We start from the raw sequence: 21,453 nt of genomic DNA, 5'->3' as shown, positions 1-21,453 counted from the left end.
TACACAGTGAACTGGCACCTCACCTGTATGCCTTGTTCAATCACAGCATCACCTCAGGCCTTGCCCCTACTGAATGGTGCACTGCTACAGTCATTCCTCTCCACAAAGGAGGAGTGAGTACAGACCCTGGGAACTATCCCCCCATTAGCCTGACAAGTCTGATACGCAAAGATATGGAATGCATCATCATGGACCCAATAAACAAGGATATAGGTAAATTCCAAACTCTGGATCCCACACAGTTTGGTTTTGTGAAGGGTAGATCAGGCCTGCTCAACCTGGTTGACTTCTTTGAGTCAGTCACCAGAGCTGTAGATGAAGGCAAGGTGGCTCATACAGCCTACCTTGATCTGGCCAAGGCCTTTGATACTATTCCCCATTCAGGAATCATACAAAAACTCACTAAGCTAGGCATCAACCCCTATATCAACTAGATGGATTGCAAACTGACTCACAGATAGAAGCCACAGTGTGAAAGTAGCTGACTTCAAGTCAGACTGCCAACCAGTCATGAGTGGAGTCCCACAGAGTTCAATCCTGTGTCTTCTCCTGTTTGGTATCTACTTCTCTGAAGTCCAGGCCAACATGAAGGGACTCTGGCTGACAAAGTTCACAGATGATTGCAAGTTGGGAGCTGTTATTAACTCCCCAAGTGATGCTGACATCCTACAGAAAGACCTCACTGAGACCAACGACTGGTGTCGGAACCATGGCCTTAAGCTCAATGCCAAAAAATGTATCGTCATCCCCTTTGGGAAAAACCCGGTTCCCATGAATTACCACATTGATGGTAGTCCATTGAGCACAGAAGGCATTATAAGACATCTGGGAACACAGGTTGACAGCAACCTCTCTTTTGACCACCACATTGCCACTGTGGCCAGAAAGTCCTTCTGTGTGGCATATCTCATTACTAAGGGTTTTGCATCCAGGAAAAAAGAGGTCATTGCCTCTTCCCTCATTAGTCAAATCATTGTGTACAATGCCCCATTTGGCATGTACCTCACTAGACACATGTAACAACTGGAGAGGCTGCAACAGTACCTCACAAAGAGGATCCTAGGCCTTAAACACTTGTCTTATATGGACAGACTCAAAAAACTATTCTCTGTCTCATATCGCCCACGTAGAGGTGATCTCTGCTTGACTTAGAAAGCCATGTCTGACCCAGCTCTGTTAGAAATGCTACATCTAAAGAAATCACAATCCCTCCACACCATATGCTCCAGAGACCTTAGCCTCATTACCACAATTAGCAGAACAAGCTGGAGGGACAGGTTCATAACCCACTGACTGCCCATGCTATGGAATAGACTTTCTATACATGTCAAAGAGAGCACCTCACTGGCCCTCTTCAAGAGAAATCTTGATGAGTGGATGGGAAATAGAAAATTCACCCCGGGGATCACTCCAGTGGCTCTACTCAACAGAGGCACTGGGAACTAAGGTCAGGTGGCATGATGCCAGGGTAATCCTATGGGCTAGGCTTGTAAAGGCTCCAGGGCCATTAGCCTAGAACACACCTATGAACCTATATGTACTCCATTACCACACTTAGTGCACTCTAATATGCATTCTTTAATGTTATGCCCTTTATCTCCACATTTACTGCATCTTTTGGAGACAAACATTTATCTAGTATACTTATGTATGACTTAGTTTTCTTCAGATATTGATTCCTCCCAGTGCCCGAAAGCATGGAGTTTGATAGGCTACTCTAAAAATTGTCCTTATGTACTTATTGTATATATTTACCCTTATCCATGAGACCTATGTCACCAGTGAAGTGGGTCTCAGAAGACCAGTTTACTTACCTGGTAAACAAATAAGTTAAATTAAATTAAGGAAAGATACAGTCTGAATCCAGGGTGGAGGTAGAAGTGGCACAATTATTGTGTCTATCAGATCCAGATCTGCCACATTTCATAATGGCACAGGCACGTGTTTTATTTATTTGTTTAAGTACTTTGTGAATGAGTCCTGTTGGAGGAATGTAAACCTTGAATATTCCACAATATGATGGGTGCAAGGTTTATCAGGCTAGCAAGTTCTTAAGATGGGCAACATGAAAGGTGCAGTTTTGCATGGGGTTGACATCAGTCTATTTTTTATGGAAAATTTAGTATTTCTAATTGTGTAAACAATACTGCAGTTCAAACAATGTTCTGACACCTGTAATATATAGTCCATAAGGTTATTGGCATATTTGCATGTGGGAATGTCATATGACTCTATCTTATTTAGGTGGTTGCTGCCATTACAATAAGAGTTAGGAATGTCTTCATAACACCTCTACATCTTTGTTCTTCTACCCCAGGTGTAATGTGCATGTGAAAAATTATTCGTAGTGTAATAGTTCAACACCTGCTTTGCAAAATATTGTATACCTCCAGACAGCATTACTTGCTACAGACTGCTACTTTTATTTATTTATTTGTTTGTTTGTTTATTTTGCTATACTGTTTGCTGCTTGATCATGTACTGGTTTAACATTTAATGGATCTTCACATCTAAAGCTACCATGTACTGCAAAAGCAGTTAAGGCGTTGGGAGTTGGTGTAACAATTAAGGTGTTTACCTCACATACACAAGACATAGGGTTTGATTCTCACCTTTAAAAGCATAATTGACTAGGCTTAAATGGCCCACAAGGACAGCTAGTCTAGTACATGCCTATGAACCTATTAAGCATTTGTTGCTCCCATTTGCCTGACACCAACTGCCCACTTACCTTCCTGCAGTGCTCCATACTGTGCAGTCCAGTTCATGAAAGCAGGAATGAATCTTGCACTGGTCATGGACTATTTTGCTATTTTCTTTCTCAAAATAGTTTACATATCTTCCAAGTAGCCTGAACTTCCTGGTACATAACATTCAGCATCACTAAGCACTAAGTCAGTGAGTGCTCAGTGTACAATGAGTTTTTCTTCCAAGAAGTGTTGAGAAGCAAACCATACTGCAATTACCCTGTGTATTTGAGAGAAAGAGAGCGAGTGAGACATTGTAAATGATTACCAGTATCCTTGTTATTGTAAGTGGATATCCAAGATTTAAAGGCATACAAGAGAGCATATGAATTCATTAAGAGAAATGTGATGAAGTACTGTTTATTGATAGAGTAGTAGATGCTTGAAATGGAGTTCCAGAAGAAACGGTTACAGCAAAAACTGAGTTGTCTGCATGAAAGGACAACTAAGATTTTAGTTATGTAGAATGCAGAAACGGAGTGAGACATCATTTAAGAACCCCACAGATTTGTTGACACAAATGCCAGGGAACAATCCAAACATATTATTCTCTGTAGGATGATTGTGTGTGTGTGTGTGTGTGTGTGTGTGTGTGTGTGTGTGTGTGTGTGTGTGTGTGTGTGTGTGTGTGTGTGTGTGTGTGTGTATGTCACTGCTTGTGTGTGTGCACATACATGCATGCCATGTATATGTTACTGTTTGCATAGGATGGGGGCAGACATCCATAGTTACACATTCTCTACCCAGCATTGCATTTTGCATGATGTCTGAAGTGCCTGAAGATGCACCTGGCAAGCTGGCTTACTGTGTTACATAGATGCAAACGCAGTTCACATATTCAACATAGGCAACGGCAGCAATTCAGTTCTAGTGCACACACTATTAAAATAATCTCACTAAAATCATATTTTGTACCACAGCTTAATATACTAATTTTTCCTTCTAAGAACCTACAGTTATTAGCTATAATGGAGCTCTATAATTTCTGTATTGTATAAATCTGAAATTTCATCCCATTAACTTGATACTAAAGTGGCTGCAAAGAATCACAAAGACAGCAGTGACTGAAATCCCAAGCTGTAATAAAATAAGACCAGTATTTTTAAGTGCACAGTAAAGCACAAAAATCTAAATAAGGATGCAACTATCAGCCTATTGGAAGCATGGCCTGATGCCAGTTGGCAACTACTAACAAGAATGTAAGCCTTGAAGGTACTGGACACACAGACATATTTTGCCAGACATCAGTGCACATATCACATAACATAAAGCTTCACTGGAAACATATGCAAGTTCTCATGAAATAATAGACAGGTTTATTTTAAGGCAATATTATGTATCAGGAAAAGGTTTCACTATGTAATCAGGAAAACTGAAGCACAACAGACAAATAAATATATTGCATCCTTTTTATTTCTGAGCTTATCATTCTACATAATCCTTATCTTCACCCAGAAAGATCAACAAGCAATCATTAGAGCAAATATACCAAGTAAATCATTATCCCAGAGGATATTAACAAGAGAGATACATTTTTCAGGACAATGATGGAAAGGTATTTTTTGCCTTTTCATTTATCTTATTCTTGATTATGCATTGCATTTTCTTACAATGTTATTAGTTTAATATATTTGTTGTATATTATGTATTGCTTGTAATTATTTTGTATCTTTCTCTGGCCTAACTCATGGTAGATTAAGGACAAGTAAATAAATAATATAATACAGAGGACATACAGGTTCATATGGAAAAATGCACTTACTCATCATTAAGCAAAACTTTATGATATCATAGGGTCTCATAATGCAAGTGTCAAAATGCAAAAACAATTGATAAAGGAGAGAGGAAACAGAGATCCATCAGCACAAATGGAAATAAGTGAAAGACACAGGTCACTGGAGACTGTCAGATGCATCTGTATTCCTGAAAATGGTATAGCAGGATTCCTAATGGGTAGGGTAGTGGCACCCTAGAATGTACATTACCTAGCACATGGAAAGTGCTATGCATGCATACACCAGAGATCTTGTCAACTGAGTCTGATCCAGATCAGTGTCTGGGTTACTATCAAGGTGACCAGGAAATCTGACAGTATGCTTATATATCTGTATTTCAGTAAGACATTTGACAACATTCATTATTCGACACTCAAGGGAAAACAAGGGTTTGGTATAGCACACATGCTGGTAAGACTAGTAAGAAAATCCTTAGCAAAAAGGAGACAGATGGAAACACGTCCAGGAAAACTGTTGTGCAAGAAGTAAGTATTCAGTAGATCACCGGGGTTTTGGTACTGAGATCAGTCCATCTCAAGCTTATTTGTGTCAAACACCACACTGAGGTTACATAATACATTTAAGCAGTCATAGATGAAATCAAAATCGGAGGGTTGGTAAAATGTGTGGAAAGAGTATTCTGTATGATCTGATACAGTTTGCACACTAGACAAAGAAATGAATGTAAGAGTGAAATATGAGGTCAAAATCCCCATTTTGCTGGGGGTTTCGAAGGGTGACTTATATACAATGTGTACCAGCATCCAAAGGTGAAAAGAGAAAATAAACGACATATTATATCTCCCTCAAACTGAGGCTTTCTGAGCAAATAGTGAGAACAGTGGCAAAATTCAACAGATTGCAGGCATGCAGAGCTTAGTATATGAAATGCATAAATGCAAATGTTTTGTCACTATACAACATAACGGCTAGGCCTGATCCTGGTTACTGTACTTATTTTCTGGGGTCCATATCAGGGGAGTGACATCAAACCATTTGAGATTGTTACTAGGAATGGGGGACTCAGAGCACCGGGAGGGCACCCACTTATGAATAACTGGAGTTAGGATAAGTAGGCTCTGCATCATGAGGGACAGCTGGGTAACGGCCACCTGAAAGGAAATAATGGGGAATATGCTGGCATGTGAGGCAACGTTCGGGATTTGCAATCAGCACAATTCAGACAGAAGGTGGCTGATCTTGGAATACATTACTCGAGGGGACACACAACTACAGAATTCTCTAAACGTGTTAGGACAAGTAGGATAAGAGACATGGAAATGGAGGAGCATCTGTTTAGAGCTACTTGCAACTCTTGACAGACCAAAGGATTTCTGCAGGCATGTTAATAAGTTTATATGATATCTCAACCTGCACAAAGGTAATACTTCATACTGTTGGATTAGGTTAGATACTGAGGGCAGAAAACACATCAGACAGTGAAGAACATCCTGATTCTGCTCTGCACAGGAAATACTTCCAGAATCTAGCTTCTTTCTGACATGATTCCATTAAAATTAATAGAAATAAAGCTATAATCTGGCAGGTTACTCTTCATTTCAAGCCTGGTCATGAGTTTCTTAGTTCCCTAGGTAGACATTGTAGGAGCACACTTCAATTTGTTCTCTAAGGCTTCTTTTGTGGCACTGCAATATTGAAGATGTATTCTTCTGGTATTATCAAATACAAACAAACTTAACATGTAAAAGCAATAAATGTGTGCCTAGCTGTTGCTGCCAGCCTCACATGTTTCAGGGTGGTGGTGTAATATTGGAACACACAGTAAATCAAATAAAAGTAAAGGCTTAATAATTTAATACAGCAAGAGGTTCCCTGGTTGAATTCTCATCTGGGGTGCTTTCTTTGGGGAGACTGCATGTCCTCCTTGTGTTTGCATGGTTTTCCTCAGGGTACTTCAGTTTTCTGCACATTCCAAAGACATGCATTACGTGGATTGGACACCTAAATTGACCATAGGTGTGTGTGTGTGTGTGTGTGTGTGTGTGTGTGTGTGTGTGTGTGTGTGTGTGTGTGTGTGTGTGTGTGTTTTTGTGTGTGTGTGTGTGTGTGTGTGTGTGTGTGTGTGTGTGTGTGTGTGTGTGGTGTGGAAGAAATGCCATGTCAGGGCTAGTCACCTGGTAGTGTGAACCTTGGCTCTAAATGATTGTCACTGTTATGATGACATCCTGATCGCAAGTACAAAAATAGGAAAAAGGGGTTATGGATGGATGGATGAATCACTTTTGGTGCACCTTTACTGGTAGTGTAGTGGGATGACGCTCTGACTATGACCCTGTAGATCCAAGTTTGATAACTGCTCAGGCATTTAAAAAACACAGGGGTGTACCTATCTTAGGGAGAGGGACCATCCTGATGCAGCAGATCACTCATCAGCACCAGGGGAGATCAGAGCTGTAGCATTCATCAGTATGGAGGGGGACTAGGATGGCTGAGAAGGCATAGTCCCTCTAGAGTCCAGGGTAGACATGTCTTCAAGGGCAATCCTCATTGCATGCTCAGCCATCCAAGGCTATGTCAGCTCACACACAGGGTAGGACCTGGAAAAAATTTTAGGTTGAGAACAGCTTGATTATCCTAGGTCCTCCATTCTACTTGTCTGGCTTTGGGGAGAATCGGGCTGATGTAACCATCTTTGAGTCTTTTCTTGTCCAGAAAGATGGGGCCCATGCTCCAAAAGAATACTTTAAGGTACACCTCATTGAATTGGTTCCAAAACAGTGGTCAGAAATATACGTGAGCAGTAAGGAGGGGCAAAAATAAATAAATATATCAATAAATAAATAAATAACAATAACAGTTACTTTTGGCACTTTTTGGGAATGGAAGGTCTATCCCAGTCATAGAATGATCACACTCCTCAGGATCCCTAGGAAAGCACGCAAGGGTGCAGGAAAGGAGATTACATCCAGCAATAGGACCTCTTAGGACCATCTATCTGGATTCTACTCTGGTCATGAAACACTGGATCAATTATTTTTCCTTGACCTAATACTGGAAGTGGCAAGGGACTTTGCCAATAATGTCTACATGTGTTTTGTGGACTTGTAGACGGCATATAACCATGTACCAACCACGTACCCCAGAAAAAGTTATCAGATGCACTGCTGCAAGTCATTTGATTCCTGTGTTTGTGGCGTGAGACTTGAATCATAATTTTCAGTATTAAGTAGAACACAGTATTTGTGGGAGTAAAACTCTGGGAAAATGTATCTTACTTCTCCTTGTTTTTGTGGTTTTCACAGTAAAAATATTGAAACAAAAGAAGCCAAGATCTGGAGAGTATCTAGTCTGGAGACCTAAGGATTGCATCTTTGTTGTTTGTAGATAATTTTGTTCTTAGCTTAAAGTGGCTGTGATGTCCACTGTACACTGAAGCGATTTGCGGCTGCATATGAAGATGATGGTATAAAAGACAACATCTCCAAATCAGAGGTCATAATTGTGTCCTGAAAATGACTGGAATGTTTTCCGCATGAGAGGGGAGAATAGATGCAATGGGCAGTGAAGTTCAAGTATCTTGCAATTGTATTCCTAGTTGAATGAACTGGATATCAGAGTACGCACCTGTAGGGTACACACCTGTAGATAGGTGTAGATGCAGTACTGAATATATTGTAGCAGACTGAAATGACAACTCAAGAGCTGAGACACAGGAAGAGCTCTCACTTTGCCAGTCATTCTGTGTCCCCACCCTTACCCGTGGTCATTAACTTTTGCTAGTGACTGAAAGGATGAGGAATTGTGGCAGGAAGTTTCTTCACCGGGCATTCGGGCTCACTCTCCATGATAGGTAGGAAACTTGGCAAACTGGGAAGTTCTCAATGTACAGCCAGTGCTCTTTCTTGTTGAAAGAAGTCAGTTGTGGTAGCTTGGTCATCTTACCATGATGCCCCCTGGGTGCTTCCAAAGTGAGATATATCAGACAAGGTCCATTGAGATGAGGCTCTTGGTCAGGCCAAGGACATGCTTGAAGCAGTATATTTGTCCACATGCCCGGAAAACTTGAGGATCCAAAAGGATTAAATGGAAAGTGTTCCCGATAAAGAGAAGTTTGGTCTATCTGCTTGCTAGTTTTTATTAATTTATTACATTTGACATCTAGATAAGTGAAGTGGTCTGTAGACCCTTTTTAGCCATGACCCTATCAGCACAATCTTCAGCAGGACAAGTAATAGATGTGTGGCTCGATGGATGGATGAAAGGGTGGCTGTATGTTGGAACAAAACATAATCTGCAGTTCCTGAATGCCAACGTCTCATAAATTACAGAAGAGATAGGTTTCAGAGGTAACCAGAGAAATATTTCACAAACAATTGATTCTGACTGAGGTTGTACAATGAAGGTTCGTGAAGACAATACAATCAGTAAAGTAGGAGTATAGCAAAAAGCTTGTGGAATCTTCTGGAATCTGACAGTGTTTTAGCTAACAAAATAAATTTACTCCAATGCAGTCTTAACCTTTCTGTTTTTCTCTTTTTCCTCCAATTATGTTTCTGTATTCAGTTCCATTTCCCATTGTATTTTTATATCGAAAATTTTATAATAATACAAAACAAAGCATTGCTTATTACTATGATTTTAACCTTCCATATCTTTGCATTTTATGTCAAAGTATGACCCAGTAAGAAGAAATACCTTTTAGGGGGTGATCTTGAATGGTTACTCTGATTAAGTGATTTGTTCAATGTATATAGTTTTTAATTTGAAAACACAGATGCTGATTGAGTTGTAGAGGATGTTGCACTAAGCTGTAAGATATAGCTGCAACTAAACATAAGATGTAGTTAGAGATTGTAGTTAAAAGCTTAGAAACTCACTGCAAATAGCTTTTCCTAAGCTAAGCAGCTTGTGATTCACCAGTGTGTGCACGTGTGATCAAGAAATTAATTCCTCATCGAAGAGCTAAAGAACAGAGCCATGCAGTTTAGCATTTTACCCTGGAACTAGTGGCATACTGTATACATGTCTGTGCACTCTATGCAGTGAAACTCAACTTGTAATGTTGCCGTAGCTGCTCCATACAGCTACAGTGAATTTCATAATGGGTTTCACATGTTGCATCTTATAATAAGAAATGAAAATCCTATTTGTCCATCTATTGAGTAGCTGGACTAGTGCTGCCCTAGGCTAATGTTACTCATGTGTCCCCTTGATGGGACAGTGGATCACCATGGGAGTGAGTGAGTGAGTCAATGAGTGATGGCTTTGCTACGACACCATGCACTGTTTGCCAGCTTTACTAATTAATTATTCACAAAGGCTGCTTTTGGAGCTCTCTTTTTAAATTGTTCCATCTAACTTTGTGGAGGCATTGAAATCCAGTAGCTTGATTCATGAAGTTCCAGCTACAACTTTCTGTATTCCAGATAAGATCAGCATGTGCAGTAAACTGGGTGATTCTTTCTTTCTTTATTGTTTTCCTTTTTGTAGTGGTTTCTACTGTGTCCAAGTTACATTATATAACATAATACAAACAGAAACATTCCAGACCAAAGAAGGGTCCCGTAGTTGTTTACTGCTGCAGGTACCATACAAAAGGCAATCACATGAACAAGTTATAGATGCACAGTAGCACTAGCACACACCGCAGTCAATCTCACCTTACTTACATTCTCCTTCACAAAGAAGTAAGAGTACTTATTAAACCAGTGGCATACTGCTTACCACATTCTAACACAAATGGTGAACCTATATATACATATATATATATATATATATATATATATATATATATATATATATATATATATGCAAATTATATTAACAGTCCTAGAATCCCAAATCTAATGGAGTCTCACTTTAATATGATATATACTTGTAAATAGTAAAACATACTTAGTAACAACATGTATAATAATATTCAGGAGTAACATTTAGTAGTAATGAATAAGCACATAAACCTCATAGTATTTAGGTTTGTATACATGATAAATTTGTCTGCACTGTTTTGATTATGCGCTGATTATGATTATGTTATGGGCGGCACGTGCCTTCTGTACGGAGTCTGCATGTCCTCCTTGCATTTGTGTGGATTTTCTCTGGCTGCTCCAGTTTCCTCCCATGTACAAAGATATGCATATGGAGCATTTCTCCCCGGGCCTCTGCTGAAAATTGGGTTGTTCCAAGTTGAACTTTCCCAGTAAACAAATGTTAAATAAATGTCTCTATGCTTGAACTTAAAAATGATCAATAAGGCTTCATATTTTTATCCAAGCCACTTACTCTTTCAAAATATGACCACAAAATTACCATTGTCATCAATTTTATTTCAAAATAATTTTTTTCTGCTTTACCAGTTCACTGGCAGACGTTATCTCAGGCATTCAGTGTAGTTATCTCGTGAAGTTTAGATGGATGTTTTCAGTGGGAACGTTCCTTTGATCGAAAGCCTTAGTCAGGTGCCCTGCAATATTTTTAATAAGGACATCTGCTCCACGGATGTTCAATGATGGTCCATCCCAACTGCTATGTTAGTGTTAGCAGATAGTTGTGATCATACTTCAGGTTCATTACTGCTTGGTAATTAATTAACTAGAGAAGTTCAATAAAACATATGCCACATTAATCTACATTATAACTAAAAATATAACAAATATCATTTAAACAAAAATTGTCTGAATAAGGTAATGTCTTAACAACTGTAAGGGCATCATAGCTAAATTAAACAGATACATCTTCAGAGAACTCTTGCAATTTTTCACTCAGGGATACTCTGAACCACTTAGGCAGTAGGTTCAAAGGATGCAGAATCTGGAAGGCAAAGGGATGTGCACCTGAACTTTCAAGTCACATTCCTTGGAACTACCAGCAGCCACAAGGTGAAAAAATGGAAACTATAAGCAAGACAATAGGGTACCAGAAGCTCTTTCATGTATAGATGAATCCATGTTATGTAGTGCAAAGTAAACCAGTACCAGGATCTTAAAATTGATATAAAACTGGACATTTCTGTATGCCAGTAATACAGTGAAGACACAAAGCACTGCAGAGCTTCAATTATGATTGCAAGTGCAATACCAGTATTTGATGCTGGCAATGCACTGACGATTGATCAGGATTTGCTGATTATGCCCCCCCTAACACATTGCACTTAGGGTGATTGCCCTGTTTTCCCTCCCTATTTATGCTTCTGCTACAAGCCATGGAAAGGTGTTGAATAATGGAAAAACAATAGGGATCTGTACCTGCAAAAACAGGAGCAATGTGTTTGCCAAGCCAGGTCTCCACTATGAACTCAATGCCACAAGCACAAATCAAATCAGAGGTAATCTTGGGGTTGTTCTGGATAGCTGAATACAACACCTGAGTCTGGACCTTAAGATTATATTATCTCCCTAGCTGTTCCTGACTGAAATAGAATTGTGCAAATAGATCCTTGAGGACAACTGGAAGCCACACCTCAGAGTATTCTGCCTCATGATGATGCATTAATGATAACCTCAGTAAAAAGTTCCCCAGTCAAAGAGCTTCCCAACAAAGTCAAAAAGTGATTGCCCCTATGTCTCTTTAAGAGTGAGTCTCCTACAAATAACAAAAGTTTCTCATGGAAGCCTTAGAAAGACAGAGATGGCACTCCAGTAATAGGTACGTCATAAAATGATGAGGAATAAAATTACATACTACCTAGGCAGTAACTTGATAAAATAACAAAAGTTAATTAATACTGAAGACTCCAAATTTCCTAAACCTACTGAGAAGCTAAGCTAAGAATGTCAAGTGTCAAGACATCTGTTAAGAAACCTGTAATTCTATATATACACATATATATATATATATATATATATATATATATATATATATATATATATATATATATAGATATACACACACACATACACACACACACACACACACACACACACATGCATATATAAACACATATATATGCAAAATTCCATACATTAAAAAGTATCTTACTCTTTCACACCCAGAATACAATTGCATTGTGTTCCACTTCACAGCTGCAGTGCTATGTGAGCTGCCTTGTCTCTTTCAAGTCTAACGTGCTTGAAAGACAGACCACACACAGTGTTATAGTTCAATGTAAATTAATCTTGGTACTGATTCTGTGGTATTCATAGTCATGATTAAGACTTAAATATGAGAAAATTAATTTTAACTGAGCAAGTAAGACAAAAAGCTACTTTACTTGTGCAGAAACAGTGGCATAGGGGATAAATCTCTGACTATAGCCCAAGCAAAGTGAGTTCATCTAGCTGCTTGGATCTTGATGGCAGTGGTAGGAAGGATGGACAGACTCATCTTGTGGGCAAGGGATGGACACGTCTAGATACACATACATACACAGGTTCATAGGTGTTTAATGGGCTAATGACCACAAGGGCATTTTTAAGGATAGCCATGCATCCCAAATCTCTGACAAGTTCTGGTACCCTTGGTAAGTGTAAGCAAGGCTTGGGAGATGAACCATTTGTAGGTTGCCTTTGTCCATTAGAGACATAGGTGCCAAGCCAGGGATGAATTTTTAGTTCCCCATCCAATTGTCCAAGTTACGTTTGAACTGGGTTAGAGAGGAACTCTGCTTCACATGGATGGGGAGCCTGTTCTAGAGACAGGATAATCTCTGGGATACATACTTGTCCCTCCAGCAGGTCCTATTTATATCACAGGAAAGGTTTAAGATTTTAGAATGGGTAATTCTGGTACTGTTTGTTTTGCTGATATGCAGGAGGTCCATCAGAGTGGGGTCTGTGAATGCACTGTCTGCCAGGCATAGATCTCCCCTCAACAGCCTATAGGAGACAGAATATAGAGGAGAGGGCCTTGAGGCAGTCTGCATAGGGCATTTTACTTTCGCCCTGTATTCTTTTAGTGAGGAACCTCTGTGGACATTCTATTTGTTGGATATGCCTGGTTAGGCACATACTAAAGGGGGCACTGTACTCAATGATAGGTCTGATGAATGACTCTGTCAATATCCCTTGAAATATGGGCAGTGATGCTGAGGCCAGCATGGGGATGGGTGTTAGCCACAGATGGATGGTAGCCCTCATAACAAGTGTGCAGAAGCACACAAGTGCAAGGGAGGGCAATGGTGACTACTGTAGTGATTCATCTTACACATCCCCCTACCCAGGGTATTTTGTTAAACAATCCAAATGCTCTTATTGCCAGAATGCTGGCAAAAGCAAAAAGTAACCCTGTGGTTGCCTGAATGTCAGACTCCCCACCCCTGGCAACATTCTTATATGTCCCAGCTGAAATATCTGAAGCTGAGGGGTAAAATGGACTTTCTAAGTAAGCAATGGTTTGAATATTGGTAGTTATGGGTGCATACATCACCTAGAAAAATATCTTCTTTACTTATAGAATTTAAATGATTTTTTTCTCACATTTAAATTTGTTGGAAATGTAAGATCTAAGCAGTTGCCTTCCAGCCTGCAGTCAGTCTGAATGAGTTAAATTGTACTGAATGAAAGTTAGCTGAGGTGAAAGTTTGTGGCTAAAAGGAGTTGCAGTCCAATGTTTTCAGTGAAATCTACAAGGACAGATCAGAGGTAGCAGATCCAAATGAAGATGTCATCTCAGGATGAAGAAAACTATGTCCAATACATCAGAGATCAAAACAGATTATTTAATGAGCTGCTAATCCCAGGAATGGGTCAGGCTGGAAATGAAGACATGCAAAATGAAGATGTGGGAAAAAAGCCAGACAAAGTCACAGAAGAATAAAGAAACTTGATATACACAAATTACAAGTTCAAAGGGCAAGGCATTAGGTAATCATAGCTGAGATTTCAATATCCCAGAGTTGATACAAAAGAAGAAAATGAAACACTTCAAAGTGCTTGGCAAGGGTAATGGTAGTTTGATAAATACTAATTAATGAGTCTTCAGGTTAAATGGTCCCAAATATTTAAGGAAGATGACGCATATGCACAGACAGGCCTGCTCTGAGACACAAAGGACTAAAGCCCTAACTACAACACAGATGACCCAAAATCAAATAATGGGTAAGATGCAGGATGAACTAGACCAGGAATGAATAAGAGTGAGAATTTGCACCAGCTTGCTCATATGTGGGAAGTGGGTTAGTAGTCCTAGTTGGCTGATCTCCTCTGATGCAAATGGAGTCTTGCATGCAACCAGTGTTTGTAGGATAGGGATACTTGGGCTTGGAGATCTCAAATATGGTGTATGTGTGTGCGTGTGTGTGTGCGTGTGTGTGTGTGTGTGTGTGTGTGTGTGTGTGTGTGTGTGTGTGTGTGTGTGTGTGTGTGTGTGTGTGTGTGTGTGTGTGTGTGTGTGCGTGCGAGCACGCTCGCATGAGAGAGAGAACTGGATGAAGCACACATCAGCCACCAGAAGTGGGGTTAAAACCAAAATAGTAACATGCCTCATGACCTGGTAGAATGTCTGTGCCACTCGTTGCAGTTGCCCAGCTGATAGGAAATGAATGGGCAATTGTAGCAACTCAAGGGCTGGCAGGTACAGTGACCAGAAAAAGGATATATAAAAATAAATATACAAAGGTACACACAACCTAGTGTTCATAGGTTCATAGGAGATTACTATGCTAATGGCTTAAGAGCTCTTACAGCCAATAGAACCAGATTTTACCCCATATATGGACCCTAGGGGTTAGAGAATGGCATGGATTTGTGCCTGTGCCTTGAGTATCTTACAGAGTGCCTCATCCATAAGGGACATAGGTGCTTCCCTATATGTGAATTTGTGATTACCCATCCATTAATCCAAACTGCATTTGAAGAGGACCAGGGAAGGGTTCTGCTTAACATAAATAGGAAGACTGTTCCAAAGAAGGGGCAATCTCAGAGACACATATCTATCTGATTTGTTTGAGTCGCTGACTAAGTTAAATCTTTAGATCAGTTGACCCTCATGCTGCTTGACATGAGGATGTGTAGCAACTCCATCAGGGCTAGATTTGTGAGAGCATTGTAGGTCAGGCATAGGTCACCCCTTAATGGTCATTAGGAGATGGAGTAAAGAGAAAGGGCTTTTAGTCTATCCACATAGGACATGTTGTTTACGCCATTTATTTTCTTTGTGAGGAACCTCTGAAGTTACTTCAGCTGCTGTAAGTGCCTAGCCAAGTACATGCCAAATGGTGTACTGTACTCAATTATTGGTCTAATGAGGGCTAAGTACAGCAGGACTATAATTTCCTTGGATCTGGATGCCATACTATATCTATAAGTTGTGCCACATAGAAAGACTTCCTCACCACTGTGGACACATGGCAGTCAAATTTCAGGCTACTATCTGTATACCTAGAGCTCTCACCTCTGAGTCTACTCTTAGGGGTGTGCTATTCATGCAGTAATTTTCAGGGGTATTTGAATTCCCAATGGGTATGATAATGCATTTTTTCACATTTAGTTTTAGGCCATGGTTCTGGCACCAATCATTTGCCTGATCTAGACCCTCTTGAAGGATATATACATCACTTGGGGATTCAATGATTGCCCCCAGCTTGAAGTAGTCGGCAAACTTTGTCATACAGAGGCCTTCCACTTTAGCCTTGAACTCAGAGAAGTATATTCTGAACAGGAGTGGTCCCAGCACTGAGCCCTGTGCACACCAGTGGTAACTGGCCTCTTGTTGGATCTGGATTTACCCACTTTAACCACGTGTCCTGTCCATGAGCCAATTGGCTATCCATCTGGTGACATAGGGATTTATGCCCAGTTTTGTAAGTTTATTTATAATACCTGACTGAGGAACTGTGTCAAATGCCTTGACCAGGTCGAGGTAGGCAGTATTTACTGTTTTACGCTTATCCATGGCCTTAGTGACTTTCTCAAAGAAATCCACCAGATTCAGTAGACATGACCTGCTTGACAAAGCCAAATTTATGCAGAGGGATGACTGTTGCTGTACCACACTCTATCAAGACAAAGCTGTCTGGAGGCTGTTGTTAAATCGTTATCCTAATGTACCTGATAAGTTCTGATTTAAGGTGTTTTAAGAGGCAACCAGGTATATCATCAGGCCCCCTGAAGCCATGTTTTTAGCTTTAGAGATCACAGTGGCCACCTATTCTTTAGTGATAAATGGCATTGGAGTGGTGGAAGGTATTTCTTGGGGGATATCTGGGGGTGATGAGAAGATTTGTCAGCCAAGAGATTTGCTATATCATCTGGCTGAGTATATGTGATGCCATCTGCAACTAATTCTGCACAATGTTGGGTATTGCCCTTAAGACTGCGGACATAACTGAAAAATGCCTTATTATTATTATTATCCTTAGCTTTGGAGACTACTGTTACCTCAAAGTTTGCTTTCAGAGACTCCACTAGTTCTCTGATTCACTGTTTAGACTAATGAGGGACTTTTTGCTCTGTTGTGCACATTCCTTCTTACTTTTCAACAGGATTTTCTTTCTTTTGTTGTACAACTATTAATACCAGGAGTCTACCAGAGGGACTTTGTTTTTGTAGTTTGACTTAAGTTTATTTCAATCTGGTACTACCATTTCTATTCAGTTGTTTATATGATCGCACAGGGCTTTTGGGTATACCTCTGCACAGGTTTCTGTTTTTTTGAATTTCGGGGAGCTTGGAAACTAGCTATGCCTTAGAGAAGTTCTTGAAGTTAGGTGAGGGGGCTACTGTCACCTTTATTTCAAGAGAGACTGCTTTGCGATCTAATCCTACCAGTGAGGACATTACACTAGGGAGGGGTGCAGCACTCTCCCCTGTTTGTGAGTACCAGATATAGGATATTTGTTCCCCTAGTAGGAGTGCAGACTAGCTTGTCCAGGGCGTTTGAATTTACAAAGTCAATAAATCTTTGGACCTGCATCTTAGTGGTCATGTATCCCTCCCAGTTAATGGAGGGGTAGTTAAAGTCACCAATGAGTATGGTATTGGGCTGAATGGTGACCAATTCTAGTAACTTCAGGTATGATGTATGGGTATTCAGGTTCATGGTGGGGGACCTGTAGCTAGCAAGAATATGGTAATGGGTTTTTGCCATTGTTAGTTGGACATGGAGTAGCTCAAGCATGCCATGTTGTTTGATCAGTCTTAAGGTGTGCTTATCCTTTATTTGGCTAGTTACACCTCCATTTTTGCTCTTTCATGTTCAGTGGGTGGTTGGAAAGAATGAAAGGTGTTACAGTCATGCCCTGCCAGAGTGCTTTCTGTGGCTTTGAACCATGTTTCAGTAACTGCACAGATATCATCATTCTCCAAGGTGAGAAGAGCTTCCAGAGAGTGCAGTTTCTTGTTGAGACTCCTAGCATTTAGAAGTAACACCTTTAGCTTGTCTTGAGCAGCTTTTGTTATGTTCAAAAGATTATCTGTTTGGCAATGCCCAAGAAAGGCACTATAGGGGTGGATAATGTTCTGACCAATATCCAAAAGCCTAGAGGTGACAGGTGAAGACCATCCCTGGCAAAGCAGCATGGTCTGTCAACCATTTCCTCCCAGGCTGACAAATATAGGACCCCTTTGGAATGACACCAGTAGCTAAGCCAATTGTTAAAGTCAATCATTTTCTGCTGGTATAGTGTCATCATCCTTGGAGATGGTGGAATGTGGCTCAGTGCTAGACTCATACCTGGCTGTGACACATATCCTGAGAGCGCAGTTGTGTCTCTCTCTTCATATAGTGCAAGGACATGTGTCTGAGGTCGTTCACACCCACTTGGACTATCACTGAGTCATACTCGTACTTAGGGGTAAGTGACCTGTGTGTTTGTATGATCTGGCAGAGCCTGGCCCCTGTCAGACAACTAATTGTAACTTTGTCCTTATCCAGCCCGGAAAGAGGGACATCCATGGAGATTCCGATGACCAGAATATTGGGTTATGGAGTGTTTTGCCTTATGGACTTGGTTGAGACACAATGAAATGGAGATGTATTTTTTTACATTGTGATGGGAATTGTCTTGTTTGTTTGCATGGGGAGTTTCTGAGGACTGTGCTTGAGAGGCCTTTGAGGTTTGTGTAAGTTACATGTGAGCACCTTTGCATATGTGGATTTATGTGTATGGTTCTTTGTGGTTGTGGTGAATGATGTGTGTGAGTCATTGACAACCTGTTTGTTGCTTTTTTGTGTCCATATGTGAGAGTCTAGCCTCCAGTGTCAATATGTAACTACACCTCTCACATTCTGTATTTGTCTGTTTGAGAACTACATGGTTGTCAGTGTACATAAGGCAATTGTTGCATTGCATTAGAATGCCCGTGCCCCCCAAGCTGGATGCAGGTCCTAATGTGTACTTGTAAGGGATAGGAGTTGATGATGTTTGTAACTGGATGAGGGAAGGGTGCCTATTTGGTGTAATCTGCAGCTAACTTAACTTTCAGTGCTGCCCAACACACAAACCAGATGTTCTCTAATCAGCAATACACCTGGGTGCTATAATAAGGTAAGGTAGACCTAAATATTCCCAACTAAATGCATAAATGTTGTTCACCCATAAACTAGTTGCCCTGCGAGTAATGGAGGACTGAAGTAAAATTCCCAGGTGATTTTTATATAGAAATTTCAACTTCTAGTGATTGAGTGTATACAAGTCACCAGTAACCACCACTACACAAAAAGCAGCTTCAAGCAAATATGAAGTTTACATACAATCAGAAAATAGCAAGCTCAACACTAACTATGCCCTAAGACCAATCAGATAAGCACACAATGAGCATTCTGACAGCAATTCCCAGCTCAGATAGGTGAAACCAGCCCTCTCCTGCCAGAAGAGTGCAGACTTTGACCCTCTTAATGTAAAGTGACTGGTTTGGAGCCCAATAGTTAAGGAACCACAAACAGGTACCTAATACTAGCTATGAAACACTAGATATAATGTATTTCAGTGCAGAAGAGCAGTTGTTCCAGCACTTGCAAAATACAACTTTAAACTTTAAAGAGGTGAAAAAAAAACAAGTAGAATTAAAGGCTATTGAAACTGGATTTTAAAATGGCAGAAATTAACTAAAACAGTAGATCAGTTGCAATGTGTTCTTTAACAGGGGTCTACTTCATGCGCTCGAAACCCGAAAAACCCAAATCCAAATAGCACGATACATAAAGAGCGAACCGCGAATACATCGAACATACTAAAGTGCGAAATTTAAAACCTCAAACCGTCATAGTTGGCCAACCCACCACCGGTAACACACTACCTACCCAAACACAATAAAAAAAACACATACATACGCTAACCAAAACCCTACTTCTAACCCTAAATTAAAGCACCAAAACCCTACTGCTAACCCTACATTAAACCCCACATACACAACTATCTATACACTATCCTTAACGCCTCCCTAACCCTAAGGTCTGTAACTACCGCACACTTCCCCTACGGAGCTATACCCAAACAAACTAAATATTCCACACATATACACTTAACAAAACCCTACACTAAACCTTACATACATTACCTACACAAAACCTTACATACACTACCTATCTATGCACTTACCTTAACCCCTCCCTAACTCTAAGGTCCGTAACTATCGCACACTTACCTTACGGAGCTATACCGCAGATGGGCCAACTATGCAAATTCGATATTTCCACTTTCGCGGTTTCATTCTTTCGACGTATTCGCGGTTTGCTCTTTATGTGTCGTGCTATTTGGATTAGGGTTTTTCAGCTTTCGAGTGCATAAAGTAGACCCCTTTAACAGTCAGCTAAATTAACAGGACTGCAGAAGTGCATGGTTCTATTCAGTGTTATAGAGCTGCTCAAATCTGATAGACAATACAAAGAGAAACTAAAAAGGAACTGGTTTCATGGATGTAGACTTAAATCACCAATTGACTATAATTTAAAACTCTAGTAAAACTATCAGCTAGCAATACCATGCAGGAACAAATGGGCCCATAAACACCAAAATGAAGCACTTGGGACCAACACCTCCCAAACAAGTAGCGACTGGAGAAGAGGTAGAATGATAAACACAAATAATAATTTTAACTGTAAGAAACATATTCTGCTGAAATCCGTATATTCTAAAAAAAAACGGTAAAATAGAGGAAGTCTGCTGACAAAGCTGCAAGTAGCAGACTCACCACAGCAAAACTACAGGAAGTGTGGAGAAGAGAAAAGGAACTAGGCGGGCAACAATTTGCAGAGGAAATGTATTGTAGTACAGAACAACTCAGGAGACAGCAGTTAAGCAGGTAGTTAAAATAAAATAATCACAAACTGTTCTCACAGTGTTACACTCTGCATCCTTTTTCTGGGTATACGTCTGTCGTTCTACAGGAATATGTCAGATCATCTTTACATTTCTGTCTACACTCTGGTTTCTATCTGTTAATTTATTAATGGTGGTGTTCGGCTACTGGGTTCAGCATGAGAGAGAAGTTTACTAGAGAGTCATTAAGGGTACATATTGATTCTCATTTTTAGTTATATATTTTGTTTTATATTATTCAGAGTACCTGGATGCCTCAATGGTTTATCTGATTCTTTCTTTCTTTGTTTAAGTAAGCTACACTTGTGTGGGTGTGACTACATTCTGGAACTTGGTATACAATTCCAAAAATTCCACTTATGTTCCTGTTTATAATTACTAAGGGTGGTATAAAGCTGAAACTCTGCATGTTGTATAGGGATTGTAAATAAGTACATTAAGTGGTTTATTATACCCACAAATCAAATGTGCACACCTGCCATTTGGGGATGTGATTTGTTGTATTCAGAAAGTACATTCAATGCCAACCTGCTAGAGGTTACCATTACCCCCCACATGAGAAAATGCACCGTTAACTTTAGCATTGGTCTTTGACTCTGGAAATGATGCTATAGTTTGGGATGAAGTCTTTTAAACTCATCCAGGCATCAGTAATACCAGCAATATGAAGATTACTAGAAAAGTAGTTGGCAGGTACTATTTTCCCTTCATACCTGCCAACCACCAGTCTGCTCCTGTAAGTCATGAGCCCATTCACTCCTCCATTGCCTCTTAG

This window comes from Protopterus annectens, chromosome 8.part0, assembly GCF_019279795.1.
Source record: "Protopterus annectens isolate FY-2018-M chromosome 8.part0, PAN1.0, whole genome shotgun sequence".
Taxonomy (NCBI): Eukaryota; Metazoa; Chordata; order Ceratodontiformes; family Protopteridae; genus Protopterus; species Protopterus annectens.
Note: the sequence above shows the minus strand (reverse complement) of the source record.